Here is a 19,948-nt window from a genome sequence, read left to right on the forward strand (position 1 = left end):
CACGTTTTCGCCATGAAACAATACCAACAATACTATCCCATCGCACCTCCTCATTCTCATCTTCTTTCACAATAGCCCTGCCAAGACTCTGGAATTCGCTACCTGCTAGCATCAGGGACTGTCGAAATAAAATTGAATTCAAACGCAAACTTACTAGGCACTTGGTCAGTAATTGTTGAGACTCGTTCAGACATAGCTTCTTGTAAATAGTTCTATTATTCTAGCGTAAAGTAATTCACTCTTCGATACCTGTAATTTTTAGTGGGTTATTGTACGACGTTGTATTAACATCTCAGGTTATTTAGCGTCTGAATGAGATGAAAGTGATAATGCCGGTGAAATGAGTCCGGGGTCAAACACCGATAGTTACGCAGCATTTGCTTGTATTGGGTTGAGGGAAAACCCCGGAAAAATCTCAACCAGGTAACTTGTCCCGATCGGGATTCGAACCCGGGCCACCTGGTTTTGCGGTCAGACGCGCTAACTGTTACTCCACAGGTGTGGACCCTGTAATTTCACCCCTATATAATTATTCTGCGTTTAATTTGTAGTTCAGTAAAAACATGATTAAATTTCTCTGTTTTTAACTTCTACAATAAATTGTGTAGCCTTTTATTAATCAGGTAATTATTTAGTACATTGATTGTTATTGTAATTGTAAATTTAATATTAATTGTAATTATAATTTATTTATTTATTTTATTGCTAGTAAGTTTGAAATGAATACAAGTTAATAAATACAATGAAAGATAAACTAGCCCACTCCTGAATGAGTAAGACTCGTGCTCAGGAGGGGATTCCGATACAGACAAAAATAAAATTAAAATTGAGAGTGAATACAGATTAAATAGTGTTTAATAGGTTTAAACCCAAACTATAAATACAATACAATTTTTTTTTAATTTGAAGAGGATTCGTGGTTAAAATAATATTGGAATAAAATTTGTTTAATAATCTAGGACCTTGACTCATGCTATGATAACAAGCTGCATTGGTTTTACATTTTGGTTCAGACAAACGCAGAGAATTCATATTTTTAGTTCTTTATTTATGTATATACCTTTCAAAGTTATAAGATTTATATGAAAATATTTTAATAAAATAAAATAATAAATTTGTTTTAAAATATTGAAAACTTTGAAATGTTTAAACATCAATTCAGTTGGGTAATCTTTCTGTTTTTTTAACAAATTTTTAATACTTTTTTCTGTAGTAAAATTAACGGATAAAGATTGGATTTATAAATTCCACCCCAACCTATAATACAATACATAAATATAGATTGAAATAATGCTAAATAAATTATACGTAATTGAAAAATTGTAATTGTATTCTAAATATTGTAGTTGTAATCCCCTGGTAGAGGGAAATAGAAGGCCTGATATCTTTTCTGTACCAGGTTAAATAAATATTAATACTAAATACTATAAAATTGCAATCTAGTAACTACCATAATTACGATACGTTTAAACAAGAGTAATGTATCATGAATGCATTATGGTTGCTACTGTATTATGTGTATTTACCTTTATAAGTTTGCCCTTTGCCGTGTGATAAAAAGTGAGCGAACTGTGTTCATAGCTCGAGGATACAACATATAATTTGCCTGTCCGTATTTTATTATTCTGCAGTAATAATTGCCTTGGCGTCAATACAGATCGGCGTACTCATAGCTTTATCTTAGAACAGTCGTGAATAATAAGAGATCAATTAAAACGAGATGTTGTCAGTTAAATTTACTTACAGACAGTACAGTTACTAATTAGTGCTGTAATTAAATCAGTCATAAACACCTATATTGTAAAGTTTTACTATTTCTTATTTTGTTGTGTTTATTTGACAAATATAATGTAGCCTACATTGCAACAGATTAAATCGGTTTTCAGTATGTCAGCACAACATGGCAACACTGCGAAAAACCATGTGACCTGTCGCACTTTTTTTTTTTTCGATTACACTTTGCTAGCTATACACTGCGCAGATACAGTGCTTCAGTGGAATTGGTTACATTCTTTGACTTTTTTTTTTCATTTAAGTGTGAACCTGGTGATCACGAACAAATATTGCACGTACACATGCCATCTGTTTGAATTTCGAATTAACCAGAGAAGCCACAATTAGTGCTACAATGACACGTCATTCATAGTTTGAAAATATTATAAACTAGCCGTACCCGTGCGCTCCGCTGCACCCGTTAGAAATAAATATAAAGTAATTACATAATTAAAATAGGACATTTGATCCAGGGAACATTCGTGTTTGATAGAAGGATAAATCGTTTATTATGTTACTTAATTTAAATTGTATTAAAAATTTAAATGCGATCATTTTGATCCAGAGACTATTCATTTGGTCACAAAAATTATTTTAGGAAATACAGGAAACGAATGCCTATCAAGTTTTCTCTGTATAAGAAGCTATTTTAATCTTACCTGTCCTCGATTCACTCAGAAGTTACTGTAATAACATTATAGCATTATGTCCATCTAGAGAAACTACACTTTCCAATGGTGAATTAATAATTAATTATACAAATCGGTTAATTTAGCTTCCGATATTACTTCATACAAACACAGAAACATCCTCTGTAGGCTACCGTATGTTTCATAGCTTTCGGTTGTTGTTGTCCAAGGCCCCTTATAGACGAAGTCATTTGTTTTTTATTTCATTACACCGCCTTAGATGGCGTTGTTATTGTAATTTTGAAACTCATTTATCTCATTAAATATCAGTCCTATCAAACTTTTGCATGGAATAAAACTTATCGGAAATTATTTTTAAAGAAACTTTTGTTATGTAATATTTTTCATGAAAATTAATAATAAGGGAGATATTTCGATTTATTTAATTCAAACCCCCTATAACCCCCCTTTTAAATAAAAATATTTTGAATGCCATTTAGCCTAAATTCTAAGTTACAACGAACTTAATTTATATTCCAATTTTCATATAAATCGGTTCAGCCATTATCGCGTGAAAAGGCAACAAACATCTAGACAGACAGACAGACAGACATACAAACAAAAATTTCAAAAAAGCGATTTTCGGTTTCAGGGCGGTTAATTATATATGTTAGGACCAATTATTTTTGGAAAATCGAAAATTACCAGAAAATTTTCGGCTACAGATTTATTATTAGTGAAGATATAGATAAAAGGAAACATTTTTATTCACTTATATTAATCATACTATTCTCAGTTGTTTGAACATAGTTGGCAGATGTTTCACAAATTCTTTAGACTTTTAATGGATGCTTGTGTCAAAATTGTTGTATGACTCAGACAGAGTTGTAAAGTGCGGTAGACTACCACAGAATACGAAATGGCAGTGTAGAATACATTTCCTGGCAGCATTCGGAGAATACGATGCAACCTGAGATACACCAAGGTTATGCTAGTTGCATAAAAACAGGCGATGTTATCTATCAATGCTATTAACAATGACGATATAATAAGCAGATTCTATAACATACTACCTCTGATTGAGGTTGTGACTGATATGTACATCTATTATCAGGCAGTACATCTCACTTGACGATATGTGTCAGAGGAAGAACAATTGTTTGTTTGCAACTGAAGTCTGATTAGTGTAATATGTTATACATTATAGCAGCGATGTATGCAATGGAGGGGGAAAGGAACTGGCCACCCTAACCCATTATCTCCTGATTTAGTTGCCTCATGACTGATTCCTTATTGGTGTCACTTGTGAGGTTCAGACCTGTCTTCGGACAGTTGACTAAACAACATCTGTAACATTTGCTTCGTGGTCTAGCCTATTTAGGGTCGGAATATGTTGAGTCACTATGCAACGGCGGAGAATGGATTTTGCTTTATAACAACTTTTGGGGAGTTTAAATTGACTTTAAATTTCATAATACGTATACATAATGTTCTGCCCAAGGGTAGATATTTAACTGCAAACCCAGCATTCTCCAATCTTTCCTCTTTTCTGTTTTCCTCTTAGTCTCCGCATATGATCCATATAGTCTATCTTAATGTTGTTTCTCATTTGATATCTTCTTCTGCCCCGAACTCTTCTCCCGTTTATTATTTCTTCCAGTGCAACCTTCAGCAGGCAGTTTCTTCTCAGCCAGTGACCCAACCAATTCCTTTTCCTCCTCCTGATCAGTTTCAGCATCATTCTTTCTTCATCCACTCTTTCTAACACAGCTTCATTTCTTATTCTGTCTATCCATTTCACACGTTCCATTCTCCTTCATATCCACATTTCAAATGCTTCTAGTTCCTTCTCTTCGCTTCGTCATAATATCCTTGTTTCTGTCCCGTACACTCCACACAAAGCACTTCGCTAGTCTCTTCCTTAATTCTTTCTCTAGAGATCCGCAGTAGATGCTCCTTTTTCTATTAAAAGCTTCATTTGTCAATGCTATATTAAATAATAATATTGTTATGATTGTCTTTTTAATATATTGCATGTAAATTATGAGCAAATTTGCCAAGTGATTTTCCAAAACTTTCCCCTGCCATCTTAAAGTTTTGGTTACATCACTGCGTGTAAGTTATGGGCAAATTTGACAAGTGATGTTCCCGAAACTTGGCCTTCCCGTCTTAAATTCCTGGCTACGCCACTATTGCTAGACCTGGTAACACTCCTTTCCCGTAATGATAATAATTATAAACTTTTTGAGCGAAGTTATGATTCAAGTTATGATCTCATGATATAGAATTTGCCAATCTAAACTCGCAACGTTTTTGTTTGACATTGTGATTTTTTATAACTGATTCCCACTAACATTAATCCTTTGAAATCTAAATCAATGATGATTGTAATGGTTATTGAATTGTGAAGAAAATTTGAAAGAGTGGAAAGAAAACTAAGTAGGGTAGGATGTTGTACCTTTAAACACTTTTCACATTTTATTATTTTTTTTTTAAATTTTGGGAAATGAAATTTTTAAATGAAAAAATGCTTGAAATAATTATTGAAGATTCCTTTACAACTTCCTGTATGTATTTTCCTGTTTTACAGATCTATTAAGGATGGAAAAAATAAAATAAAGGGATATGTAATGTGTTCAAAGGTACAACAGGATCATGTACCTTGGAACATAACCTCTTGTAAGTTGGAACACATGGAATATAGGAGGGAATATAGCTGTAAAAACTGACAATCATATTTAAAATGTATTTGCCATCATAAACTAGAGTAGGCTTCTCTGATTGAGATTTTATTTCCTGGAGAAGTAATAGCTGCTTCAACTGCTTTCTTCAGGGCATCCGAATCAATTGGGGACCTCTTAACTCCAAACTTACTTCGTGACATGACCTTAAAATAAAACAAAAACAAAACCGATAGTATCGTGTGATTTGGAACATGTTCCATGGTACAAGATGTTTTGTGTTCAAAGGTACAAGAGGGTGCACGTTTAAACAAATATGGCTCCGAAAACTAAGAGAGTCAAATAAATCATGGAAATTAAAATATGTTATTACTCACCAGATGATAGGGAACACACCGTACTTGAAAGATATTAACAAATGCAATCTGGTTTTGTGTTAGAAAAGATACACCAATGAACGAAATGTTTACTTTTGGTACTAAAAAAACTTCTTTTGTCCACGGAACTCACACTATGCAATAAATCAAACTGAAACTACGACCAGAGCTACTTAGCGGCTTTCTCTACAGTCTACTTCATTTTGAGTCCTCTAGGTAGCAGCAAAAATTAAAAACAAAAAATGTTCAAAGGTACACTCCACTACTTCAACTGGACTTGTCCCAAAACCGTCATTGCCTACCAGGAGGTCTAATAGGGTTTTGAACTGTAATCGGTAAGTTTGAAGAGCAGACGTAAGTTAGCTTTTCGGCTAAAAGTGTACTCCTAATCGTTAATTTTATGAAGCGGCAGAAAGATTTGATATATATTTTTCTACAGTCTTCTGTTATCGCCATGTACTCTGTATTTAGCAATTGTCGCGTGGGTACGTGAATGTCTCAATTCATTTGTCTTGAAACTGCTCCGTAAACACAGTTGACCACTCCTCTCCCTCGTAAGCTAACAATTACCCATTCATTTCTGCGCTGCAAATTATAGCCCTCGCTTTAATCGGCATAACCTTAAACTGCCATTTCGGTTGTTAAAGAACTGGGACAGGCCTTAGACACGCACCTAAATACATACAACGCAAAGTCGATGACACTCTACCTACTTGTAAATTGCAGACGGCAAAATCTACGCGTGTAGAGGGGGGAGAGAGATTATCGATTATGTTTTGTCTGACAATTGAAGCACGTGGTAGTGCGTTCTTAAATCTACTCGAAACGTGCGATGAACTCATCGTCATCACAACGCATGCGCAGTGTTTTTTTTTTCTTTCTGTTAGGAGTTTTAGAAGTTTTACGGCTTTAATGCAATCGATGTTTTTTTTTTCCTCCCTTCAAGTTGTAGTTTGGTGTCTTTTAAAGACTAACCGCTTACGGTTGAGATTGGTAAAGAGCGTGGCGTACTGTTGTAGCGATCAGTCTGTCTGCAGCGCTCGAAGCGGAAACATCTGACGGCGCACTCGGAAAACATCTGACAACACTAGCGCGTGGAAACCGGTGACAACTGCTTCCATTCGAAATCCGAAAGTCAGTAGACGCTGAAATATAATTAAGTAATCTTTAATTAATCGGTTAATTAAGGAATTAGAAAAATGGCTACCGATGTCTTAGCAGAGAAATTCGAAACAAGGCTTCATCTGACAACGAAAACTGTTGGGGAAGATCGTATCAAGAAAGCGAAAGAAAATAATGAAGATGTTGCAGTGTTGTCCACTTTTCTGCCGTCCCCTGATGATGGAAAAAAGAAAAACAGTTTTGAGTGCGCTTTGAAAGAAGGTTGCCTTCTTGGAGACCCCACACTGGCCATCACAGGTATTTAGATAAATATTGCTGATTTAATTAAATTACATTTTGTCGAAAATAAATTGAACGTCTGTTACAATCTCAATGCAACCTACAGAGATATTGATTGTAGTAATTCACTTTCCAAAAAATTAGTAAGGTAATTTTGTGTGCCCTGTTTTACTTTTTCCTTCTTTTTCTTCTTCGTCTGTATCGGGGGCAATTATACTTGTCCCGGTTTCAGGTATATTTTTGTTTTTAAAACATCTTAGAATCTATCGAAAGCTTTTAAAATTTGTAAACTTAGTTATATTTTAATATAATTTTAAAATTGTTCAGAAGCCATTTTAATGTAGAATTGAAATATTGAAAACATACTGATCGCAATTCATATTTCTTAAATTTTATGTCCACATTTTTTCAACTTGTTTCTCAAATTTATTTATTTATTTATTTATTTAATGTCACTTCTGTTTGTGATTGTAAAAAACTGTGGATATAATGATTCATTTGTGAACTAGTGAATAGAATGTAATTTCATAAACAATAATCTTGTCTTAATCTTTATTCTTGCATTTTGTGATTTAACTTCATTATTTCTGTAGCATCTGAAAGTATCTTTTTTGTTACTATTTTAATCGTTTTAAAATTCGCTAAAAACCGTTTAAAATTACTTTAAAATCTACGAACTTTGTAATATTGCATTAATATTTTTAAACAATTATTTTGTAATAAAATTATATTATGTCTGTGACGAATTATTTAGAATAATTAATTATATATGATCCACAAACTCCAGCAATGAAGTTAGAGCTAAACGAGGTGTGTTAAGTTATTCATAAATCTAATTAAAAATCATATTTTATTTGTGAATAATTCTTTGGCAGTATGAATTGTGTACTGAGGTTGTTTTCGGTGTTCTGGAACCAATTACAGATTCAATTACTAGAATCGTATTGTCAAGATCTGAAGTATTTTGCTAATTAACAAACCCAACAGAGTAGGTTTTGGGTTATACAACTCCGATTATGTAAAGCTTTAAGCAGTACAAAAACATCATAGGAAGTAAATTTCAATACACGGGTTCATAATGGCAAATTATTCTTCACGATTCAGTCGCCGTGAAATTATAAAATTTGATATATTAAGATTATTTCAAAAGTATAATAATTGCAGTTAAACCTTGGTTATTCGACCCTCGATTAACCGTGCTGCGGATTATCCGTCACCAGAAAAGAGCACGTTTTTAAGTGGTATACAGTAATGGCGTACACTGCTCTTTCCTACTTTCTGAATCACGCCTACCACGATCAGCAACTCGCTGAATGCATAACTTTAGTTCGTTTCTATGTCAAATTTAAATAAATACTTTCACTACCTTTGAATTATCGTAAAAATTTCACTTTGCACCCCCTTACTCTAATATTTATTAGTAATTATCAAGCTTAGAACACACACAAAAACCAAATTAGTTGCGGGAAAGTGCAGAAAAAAGAAACAGACTTTTTAAGCCTCTTAAGCTGCGACAGGCAGATTTAAGTCCATTAAAATACTGATACTCTGGATTATCCGTTCTTTCCGATTAAGCGTTAACTAAGTCTCGCCCATTGAAACGGATAATCGAGGTTCTACTGTATTTTGATATTAAGTTTTGTTCAAACCATTTAATATATGATGTCCACACCTGTGGAGTAACGGTTAGAGCGTCTAGCCGCAAAACCAGGTGGCCCGGGTTCGATTCCCGGTCGGGGCAAGTTATCTGGTTGAGATTTTTTCCGGGGTTTTCCCTCAACCCAATATGAGCAAATGCTGGGTAACTTTCGGTGTTGGACTCCGGACTCATTTCGCCGGCATTATCACCTTCATCTCATTCAGACGCTAAATAACCTGAGATGTTGAAAGCGTCGTAAAATAACCTACTACAATAAAAAATAAATTTAACATTTGCATCTTTAAAAAGATGTTTTTTATTTTTTTATTTTATACTGCATTAATTTAATGTCTGTTCAAATTCAAAATGTTATGGCGGGTCAGTAATGCAACTCCTTTGGTGAATTAGTGAATATTAACTAATTTGAAAACTATTATCGTGCCCTACTTTATGTATTCATAACATATAATTTATTTTGTCAGCTGCTGTACATTGTAAAGATGGACACGTCAGTAAATTTATTTACACTAGAATTTTTGAAGTGAGCAAAAATATTGTGAATATAAATAGTCCTATGACATAAACTTAAACTTCATTATTATAAATTTCTAATTTCAGTTGGTAATTTGTTCACAATGGGACGCTTTGAATAATAAGATGTCCTGTAGTTTTCAATAATACTTCATTCCTTTTTCTTGCATAATTCATAATGTACATCTTCATTTAATTTAAACACTTCACTGTTGTTTTTTGTAAAAAAAAAAAAAAGGGCTGATTTACGAATAAGTAAAGAAGCAGTGGTTAATATTTTAAAATTTGTAAAACATCACTAAGAGATTCCCTTGGTTTTAGACCTTAAATTAAAATTAATTCTTTGAAGTCCATTTCTGTATGATAAAACCTTCTGAATACAGGTGACATTGTCTGAGAGAATTATATTCTAATCTAAGAGGGACTGACTATAAGCAAAGTACAATATATGTGTAAAAAGTATGTGCACGATCAAGAGTTTATTTTAAACATCTCATAGCATAACAAATTTTGTTTAGTTTGTTAGAGACATAGTCAACAGATAGTATCGTCGAGAATTGTGCCCCCCCCCCCAAAAAAAAATCAGTTCAACTCATTTGTTTTACTTGATAAGTTGTCAGCAAACCCACTAATACGTGTTGTATTAGAATTAATGTCAGTCAGTCGTCACCACTTCATATGCAGTTAGAAGGATTTGGCCCATTGGCCCGTACCGCTGTCACTTTTGTAACGATTGTAAAGCAACATTGATAAGGGACTCTCTCACCGCCAAAAAAAAAAAAGCCAAAACAATGGACATGCCTCATTTTCCTAAGGGACGGAGAATATTTTGTATTGTTGAAAAAGAATTGTTTGAAGGATTTAGCCCATTAGCCCATGCCGCTGTCACTTTTGTAACGATTATGAACCAATGTTGATGAGATATTCTCTCACCAACAAACAAAGCCTAAACAGTGGACATGCATCATTTTCCTAAGGGACGGAAAATATTTTGTGTTGTTGAAAAAGAATTCTTAGAAGGATTTGACCCATTGGCCCGTACCGTTGTCACTTTTGTAACGATTGTAAACAAACGTTGATGAGGGATTCTCTCACCGCCAAATAAACTCAAAACCGTGGACATGCATCATTTTCCTAAGCGACGGAGAATATTTTGTGTTGTTAAAAGGGGATTTTTTGAAGGATTTGGCCCATTGGCCCGTACCGCTGTCACTTTTGTACGATTGTAAACCAACGTTGATGAGGGACTCTCTCATCGCCAAACAAAGCCAAAACAGTGGACATGCATCATTTTCCTATGGACAGAAAATATTTTATGTTGAAAAAGAATTGTTAGAAGGATTTGGCCCAATGGCCCGTACCGCTGTCACTTTTGTAACGATTGTAAACCAACGTTGATGAGGGACTCTCTCATCGCCAAACAAAGCCAAAACAGTGGACATGCATCATTTTCCTAAGGACAGAAAATATTTTATGTTGAAAAAGAATTGTTAGAAGGATTTGGCCCATTGGCCCGTACCGCTGTCACTTTTGTAACGATTGTAAAATGTTCATTTTTTTTTTCACTTGTTCACTATGGATACATACAATCAGGATGCATGAACATTTTAATTTTTTAGTCTTATGTTTTTAGTCCCGTTTTGAAAATCGACGACAGAATTAATCAGTTTTGGAAATTATCAAATATGTGATTGGACTGCGTTCCAATATTATTTAATTATTATTTTTCTTGATTTTTGTTATATTTCTTAATCTATACTAATAATAAATCTGTAGCCGAAATTTTTTTGGTAATTTTCGATTTTCCAAAAATAATTGGTCCTAACATATATAATTAACCACCCTGAAACCGAAAATCGCTTTTTTGACATTTTTGTTTGTATGTCTGTCTGTCTGTCTGGATGTTTGTTACCTTTTCACGCGATAATGGCTGAACCGATTTGTATGAAAATTGGAATACAAATTAATTTCGTTGTAACTTAGATTTTAGGCTATATGACGTTATTTAAAAGGGGGGGGGGGTTATAAAGGGGCCTGAATTAAATAAATCGAAATATCTCGCTTATTATTGATTTTTGTGAAATATGTTGCATAACAAAAGTTTCTTTAAAAATGATTTCCGATAAGTTTTATTCCTTGCAAAATTTTGATAGGACTGATATTTAATGAGATAAATGAGTTTTAAAATTAAAATACAGTGTCATCTAAGGCGGTGTAATGAAATGAAAAACAAATGACTACGTCTATAAGGGGCCTTGGACAACAACAATCGAAAGCTATGAAACATAGTCTACGGAGGATGTTTCTGTGTTTGTATGAAGTAATATCGAAAGCTAAATTAACCGATTTGTATAATTAATTATTATTTCACCATTGGAAAGTGTAGTTTCTCTAGATGGACATAATGCTATAATGTTATTACAGTAACTTCTCAGTGCTCTCTGGACCAAATGACCACATTTTAATTATTTAAATACAATTTAAATTAAGTAACATATTAAACGATTTATCCTTCTATCAAACACGAATGTTCCCTGGATCATACGTCCTATTTTAATTATGTAATTACTTTATATTTATTTCTAACAGGTGCAGCGGAGCGCACGGGTACGGCTAGTAGTTAATATAAATATATTTGTAATTTTATTGTAACGTCGATATATTAAGTTACGCAAATAAAAATTAGGCATCAACTAAAGATAACAAAACAATAATAACAATAAGAAATGAGATGTTACTTTCAAGTTTTTATTTCAAAAAATTACAATCGCATGCGAGAAATAAATAAGGGTCACTAAAATAATAAAATATTTTGTGCGAGATCGTGCGTATTTGCTTGTTTTCCGCACAGAACCAATACGCGGTAAGTGTGAAATACCACATTCAGTATTCCCAACGTAACACACATAACAATTTCCCTCGTCTTACCGCTTAAGCGCGACATTCATTTTACTGCTTTAGGCTTTTAACATATTATTTTTAGAGACGTTTAACATAGTAATAATTATAAATTGGAAACTTACCACTGCAATTTCACCTAAATTGCAATGTTAATTATTGTTTTTAAATATTTGCAAAAATTAAGTAAAGTCTACTACTCCACGAAACTTACTGCATTCCTGATACAAGTAACATTAAGGAAGCCGTGAAAAAATCAACAAGATTCCAGATGCCGATGTTGTTACTGCAGTATGTTATATAAATAATATTGTTAAAATATTAAAATGAAAAATAAATCATTACATAACCTTACCGTTTGTTTTAAGTTCGCATTTATAGACTGGGGGGAAAAAAGACAGACGTATATCACGGCCTACTGGAGTATAGTAAACACAGAAAACATTTTATGGCAACAATGTTGAAGAAAGATATTTTGGTTTTCCGAAGTTGCCGTCATTAAACAGAAACCTACATGGAGATTTCATTTCAACTAATTAGAAATTCGTCTTTCAGGTATGTAATAAACGATCTTCGCACAAAATAATGTACGATACACGAGCGGTATGTTTGTTTTCATGTTCTCGGAATTTAAAAAAGCTCAACTACGTTTCGCTTTTTCAGTCTTTTCCTAGACCATGAAAACGTCAACATACCGCTCTTGTAACGTATATTACTATTGTAAATTAGCTTTGGTCTATAATTAAATAAGCTATAAGCTACAAAGCGTAGACAAACATGCTGAATTTTGTTGTGATTGTAAAAGCAAAAATGCGTTCTTCTGTTTATTTATGAAGTCCCCGTGAAACGATACAAATTTACTACGATATAATGGGATTTATAATTATCGCCAATGTACAATCTTAGCTTTTTAGTCGATTTCTCATTTTGTGGCGCATCAGAGACGAACAGAAAGCGATTATTTTGGAGAAATTCCTCACTCATCGGTGTTGCGAAGGTTCCCAGCATGAATTTCGTAATGAAAGAAGCGTCTCAGTGGAGGAGGGAAATCCTTTCTCCTGCCCTTAATAGAAACCGGCCGTCTTGCACGTAATTGATGATTCCCGGGTGATAAAGAGAACGCACTAGAGAGAAAAACTTGGCAAGCTAAGGGCGTGGCAGTGTTTTAGATTCAGATCCGACAGAACTGCGAGTTTTGAATACGCTCTTTCCAGGATATATTTCCAGTTCGGGGTTTAGGTACATCTTTTTTATTCACCACTTCAGTGTGTGTTCGGAAACACCAGAAATATCTTCCTACCATCGAGGTGTACTCACAAAATTTAAAATTATTTTACGAATTTTTTCATGCTCGAATGTAATTGTTGCTAGATAAAGGACAGTAAATTAGATTAGCTAGTTGTAAGGAATTAAGCGAACAGATTTATTGGGTCATCTCATAAGCAATGTCGATTTTTTTTAAGTTCGGTGTTTTGTAAGAGTTTAATGATTTTCTTTAGTTGGGCAATGCAATTTATTGGACGTAGTTGTTATTATTGCGTATTGTGAGCATGTGGCAGTCGTCAATTGTTAATAAAAAATATGAAATGAAGATGAAGTTTGGAATTCGAGTCCTTCTAAAGTACTACTGGAAACACGATTATAAAATAGCTGGTGCAGCTCGAAAAATATGTGAAGTCGAGGATGAAGGTGTCGTTAGTGAACGTAGCACAACGTTGGTTCCGGCGTTTCAATAATGAAGAAGGAGACATTAAAGATTTACAATGTCCTGAAAGATCTAAGATATGTAATATTGAGAATACAGGCAGTTCTGAAAGAAAATCCATAAAAATGTAGGTTGTCAGAAGAACTTTGTGGTTCAAATGATACAATACATCACCAAATGAAGAGTTACATTTCAAATGTAATTTTTGACCAGAAATGGAAGAATATCGTCGTTGTTCCTGTAATAACTCCTATGTGCAAAATATAACATATTTCAGTAGGAAGAAAAAACACATTTATTCATCCTATGGCAGCTGTACATAGGAGACTATGAATTCTTACATTTTCTAAACAAAGGAATATAATTACATATAGGAGATTTTATTATTTGCTTTATCATTATTTAAGTTATTTAATAGAGCAAAAATCTGAAAATGGATAAATATGTCACATAGGAGTAATTGCAGAAACAACGACTATATACTGGATAACTAATTCATAATACAAATTACGGGACACATCAGAAATGTTCTTGTTTACATAGGGACATCATTTTATTTTTACTAACATTTATAATATTAACCTGGCTATATCTTTGAATTAACGGTTGAGAACCTGAAACACTTTTTGCTACCCCCTGCCACGACTGGAGTTCGATGATACTGGCGTAAAATACAGACAAATCACTTTACTAGGTATAGGAGGGAAGAAAAGTAGTTCATCCATTTATGTAAACTAGGAAATATCGCGATTTTGAGTTTGATAATTTTCATTAGGTTTCTCTTTAATCAAAATACAGTACTGTATTAACAATAAGTGTTTTTACTCACGAACTGGGCTATCAGTTCGGACGTATTCATTATGTAGTGTACATTACACTGTCTACAGCACATTAGCGTACAATATAAAAACTGAAGTTAAATTGAAAAATAATCATAATATGGATATTTAAACACAATTTTGAAAATGATGGCCGTTCATTTCGATACAGGCTTCAGTTCCTTTTTATTATCGTACTATAGACTATTGCTCCTAATTCCAATTAGCAGTTTCGTCCTTCGTACTAGTAACTCAAGTTGAAATAATTCTGTACATACTCTGTAAGAGAGTACCTTACGTACTGTAAATTCAATCTTCACTGCTGCCCGATCCGAAATGATAAAATTACTCAGGCATGCTTATCTACTGTCCGTCCAAGTGGTTTTGTCGCAGGGTAGTAGATAAGAGGGAAATCACGTGACAATTAACGAGCCCCTTTTATTTAAGTTATTTTAAACAGTTGTATAATATTACGTAGACGTCCAATTCCTAACAGAAATTAATGTTTTCAGAAAAGAGCTAAGACAGCCCAGCCATTAGCCTTTACAGAGGGACGAGCAGAAGCTGGTGGGGGAAACCGGTATGCGACACAGGCAAAACGACGGCAGTACCTGTGCGAAAATATGATTCAATATTGAAAGCTCTTTCGTCACTGGAAAACGCGAACATATTTCTGGAACGTACTATACTCACTAACTCAGTACTGTTTGTGTTTACTATGACCGTAAGGCGATTTGGTTCTGTGATGAGAACGGTTGGGAGCTTACTAGCAGAAGGGGTGGGAGTGAAGTACATTCAAAAACTCAGGCACAATAAAAATTGTATAAACATGCTTTGTTGAATTATATCAATTTAGATCTTCATGTAGAATATAAAGTAAAAATGTGAGAAATTACCAAAAAGTCCCATCATGTCACGTGACGGGATAGCAACTCAACTACATTTCCAAGTACACATCGTTGTTTCTTAATGCAACATTCCAAATAAATTTTCACACCCCTACATTTGGTATGGATAGCTGTTTTTATTTGCTGTCTGCGGTCAACATCCATGTGCGCAGTTTAAAGGAAGTTTTCGACATGAGCTCAATAAGAGTTCCCTTCCCAAACTTCTCAGTATTAAATTTTGGGTAGACCAGTCTTCCCTGTCTCTTGACAATACGACCTTTTTTATATATAAATCTGAAACTAATATATCGATCCTGCAGCAGGTATCACTTCTCCTTAAAATGCAATGTGCTATTAAATCTGAGAACAATAGCCGATAAAAGCCATATCGTGTTTGAAGTGGCTTGCGCAGGAATCACGTTGCTGGGAACATGACATCCAAGCCTTCGGATTGCTATTGTGGCAGAGGTCGGGTTTCCTTTTACAGCCATGAGGTTGATTTTCGACTGCTTTTGTTTATATGTAATGCATGTACTGACATTGATATACATAGTTAATGTTACTGAAGAAATGTTGACATGGCAACAAGAAACAGAAACAATTGAAATGCAGTAGGAACCACGATTTATCAAACACAGATCCGAGATCACAAATTTATTTTCTCGAGAAAAAGAATGACGACGACGACGACGACGACGACGATGATGATGATGATGATGATGATGATGATGATGATGATGGTGATGATGATTAGAATGAAACCATTGTTGATGATGAAGTGGCGTTGATTTTGAATTCAGCAAAGACTGATGAAAATTTTTATGGTGAAATGTCTATTTTGAAGAATTTTTGTTACCGGTACGCCTTCTTATTGCTTTACTTAGACAACAAGATTACAGACCAACATATTTAATATCACTGTGAAAATAGTGTAAAGGCTCATTCACAATGAAAATTAAACATAACGTAAGCGTTAACTTAAGAATGTAAACGTTACGGTAAAATCATTCACGATGGGGGCATAAACATAACCGCAAACATACTTGGTAACCATGGAAACATAACAACGACTCTATTTCCTCATATTCTGTCGTATACTTCAGCGCTCCACGATTGTGTTCTGTTTGCAAATCACGTAAGCATAAGCATGAAAGTTTGGAGTTCGCAAACTTCCATGTTAACGTCTTACGGTTATGTTTATGTCAGTGTTTATGTGAATCATTGAGAATGATCCCATTTTGTAGCCTGGGCGCAAACTTCTGTGTTTATGTTACGGTTATGTTTAATTTTCATTGTGAATGGGCCTTAAATCTCTTCAGGGGAACGTTTATTTTATTTATTTTATTTATTTATTCGAATGACAGATATATAGATAACTTATCTTTGACCTAAACACAACTTCAAGGTTCAGAGAAACGTAAAACGTGTATTTTCGTTGGCAGTAGGAATGCTTTTCCATTGATCATATTCCTCCCCAGTAGTCAGTATAGGCTAAGTATAGTCGCGACGCTGTTATTTCCGGCGTGACTCCTCCTCTTTGCTTACGCCTTAGGAAAAGAAGGCTCTATAAAGTCTAAGTAGGTAGTATCGTTCGCCATTTTTGTTCTTTCGCTGCCGAGCTACCAGATGAGGAATCTATTTTCCGCGCCGTTAAACATTATCATGTCGTAGCTCCTATGATAATAAATCAAACGCACTGTAATTCAGCAAATAATTGAGCGGCAAATAACGTCCTCGTGTGCTTTCTGCGAACGCCAACGAAAGAGCCAAAATGGCGGGCGATTATATTATGTATTTATCGAGCAGTAGGAAATGCATAACGTCTTCATCAGCGAATCACAAGACGCACACGTTTAAATGTAGCCTACCTGCAACGTGATTGGCTGCCAGAAATAAGAGCGACGGGACTATCATGCTTATGGTAAATATGTGTCTGCTAGAGTTACTCTATATTTAAAAGTCTTGACGCTCTTTGGCGTATTTTTCTTTTCTTTAATATGGAAACTTGTCCGTGTGGTAATATTTGTTGTTCGGTTATACATATGAGGTGACTTCCAAATTATTGAGAAATCGATTTGTAGAGGAATGTCGTTCTGTCCTTACACATTTGGTGTTACAGCTTGTAGGTCGTTAAGAAACCTTAAAGGAGAAGTCCGTGGGTTTGATCAGTTCTTTAATTAGCAGTTTCTGCTATTCGTTGTCATGGTAACAAGATGTGATAACAGTTGAAAGCTTGCTGGGATGTTTTCGCATATTTTTCGCTACTTTTATTATACCGATGGAAGCGAAATTTCAATAAATAATGAATTTAAAAGGTGATTTCAAGACTGTTTGTCCGTATAAATGGTTCAAGGACATTAACCAAAATGGAATCCTCATTATGCATCTCGGTTACGACTTTTGGATTGAATTTTTATGTTGTTTTATACCCTATAGAGAGTTGACCCGAAGGCTATTTCAAGACTAAATATCTCCATACGAGTTTTTCTTTTGGTGTACTTTATAAGTCCCAGAAAGGCGGCAGTGCGCATGATCAGACCTAATAACGAAACAAAACTAATTTTATTACCTCAAGTAGTCGTTCTCTTGTGAACCAAGCCGCTCGTCATGCGCATTGCCACCTTTCTGAAACAAAGTATTTTTGCGACAAAACTTTTTTCTAAGACTGTACATGCAAAGTTTCATTACAGACATGGACAAATTATTAGCAAAATGTACGTTTTTTGTGACATATTTTTTACAAAATTTGACTTTTCAATTTAGACTGCTGTTGACATTTTTATGATTATAATACTCAGAAATATATAAAAATGTCAACTGCAGTTAAAATTGAAAAGTCAAATTTGTGAAATTGTACCATAAAAATCGTCAGTTTTGCTATTAATTTGTCCACGTCTGTAAAATATCTTAAGTGCTTTTATGCTCGAACATGCCGAAATGTAGTAATTATACACCTGGTAGCAGTCCTTTAATGGACCTCATTAAAGTACACCTATTCATTAAAGTTCAGGTGCAGGTGTTCCACCAATCAGAAATCACCATTGTAGCAATATGAAAGCGCAAGTATCGATTATTCTCGGATATGCAATCGAAAGACAACTAGCGAAACGTCACAGAGGCTGGAAATCCAATAGTGTCGCAGAAGGTTATGTTCTGTTACTATAATAATTAGCGTTAATTGTAAATAATATTCAAATAAATTCAATTTGTCATCTCGTTTGTCAATGTCTAAATCAATTTCAAGGTTATATCAAGATTAATGTTTATTTTACTCTCTAGATTATTTCAAGGTCAATGACATTTGTTTCTCGGAAAAAATCAATACTTTCGCGTCTGCGACATCTCACAATTTACGAGGTATTGCACAAGATCAGTTCCGCTCCCCAGTCAGATAAGAATAATATGAATACTTATGAATAATTTCAAGTTAGAATATGGTCGAGCATAAAAAGTCCTATGAAACTTGCCTATAATGATAATTAAGACGCTCGTATGAAAATTATGAAACTCGCTTGCGCTTGTTTCATAAACACACTTAATTGCTACCATTATAGGCTCGTTGCATAATGTACTATTGCAGTTATCATGTAAACGCTCTCAGGCTGAAAAAATACTCAACCAATTTTCATAATAAAAAAATAGCTATTAGATTTTCAAAAACATTAAAATTACTTAGTGAGTACAAGTAGTTATATCACGGTCTAGAACCGGAAATTTGTATGAATGTGAGTGTGATTGTGAGTGTGCCGGGTTATTATTAATTAGTCAATAAAAAATATAAAATAGAATGGACCACCTCTGTGGTGTAGGGGTCAGCATGCTGGTCTCTTACACAAAGGGCCCGGGTTCGATTCCCGGTCGGGTTGAATTTCCTGGTTGAGGTTTTTCAGAGTTTTTCCTCAACCGTAAGGCAAATTCCAGGAAATTCGGGCCACAACATCCCTGAAAATCACCAGCCTCATTCATCACCGAAATCATATTCGTAACAAATCAGTGCAGACTGTGTCCTGTGCAGAACGAGCTGGGGCGTTGTCATGAAGCAAAAGGACCCCCTTGGACAGCTTCCCGCGACGCTTCGTCTTGATAGCCTTCCGTACCTCGTCAGGAGATTTCGGTAGTATGCCCCTGTGATGGTTTGTCCCTTCTGAGAATAATCTATCAGCACCACACCTTGGATGTCCCAAAAAACACTCAGCATCACCTTGCCCGATGATGGTTGGGTCTTCGCCAGTCACACATGCTGCTTCTTTAGGCTATCACCCCCCGTAGGCTATTCTCCTCATATGGCACCCAGTGATTTCTTCCTCTTTCCTCGGATGAAGAAACCATTGCGTGGAAGGCATTTCCAGAATGACGACGAGGTGATTTTTGAGGTGGAACGTTTCCTGAACAGCCAAAGCGCAGACTTCTACAACCAAGGCCTCCGTCAAGTCATCCATCCTTGGGAAAAATGTGTCGCTTGAAGGGTGAATATGTAGAAAAGGACTAACACCATCACCAAGTTTCATGGTCGCAGCTTCATTTTTTCGAGGTGATAATTAAAACTTTATGATTCCCCCTCGTATATAGTCGCCATCTAGTTCACAACAATAGAACCAGTCTCAACAAT

General features: G+C 34.7%; 1 protein-coding gene across 6 annotated transcripts in view; it reads left to right on the plus strand.

The window, feature by feature from the left end:
- The window catches only part of Lmpt (four and a half LIM domains protein limpet), a 964,594-nt gene that overhangs the window by 844,898 nt on the left and 99,748 nt on the right, over nt 1–19,948 (plus strand). The gene's annotated exons all lie outside the window — the stretch shown is intronic.

Source organism: Periplaneta americana, chromosome 8 (assembly GCF_040183065.1).
Source record: "Periplaneta americana isolate PAMFEO1 chromosome 8, P.americana_PAMFEO1_priV1, whole genome shotgun sequence".
In the NCBI taxonomy this organism is placed as follows: domain Eukaryota; kingdom Metazoa; phylum Arthropoda; class Insecta; order Blattodea; family Blattidae; genus Periplaneta; species Periplaneta americana.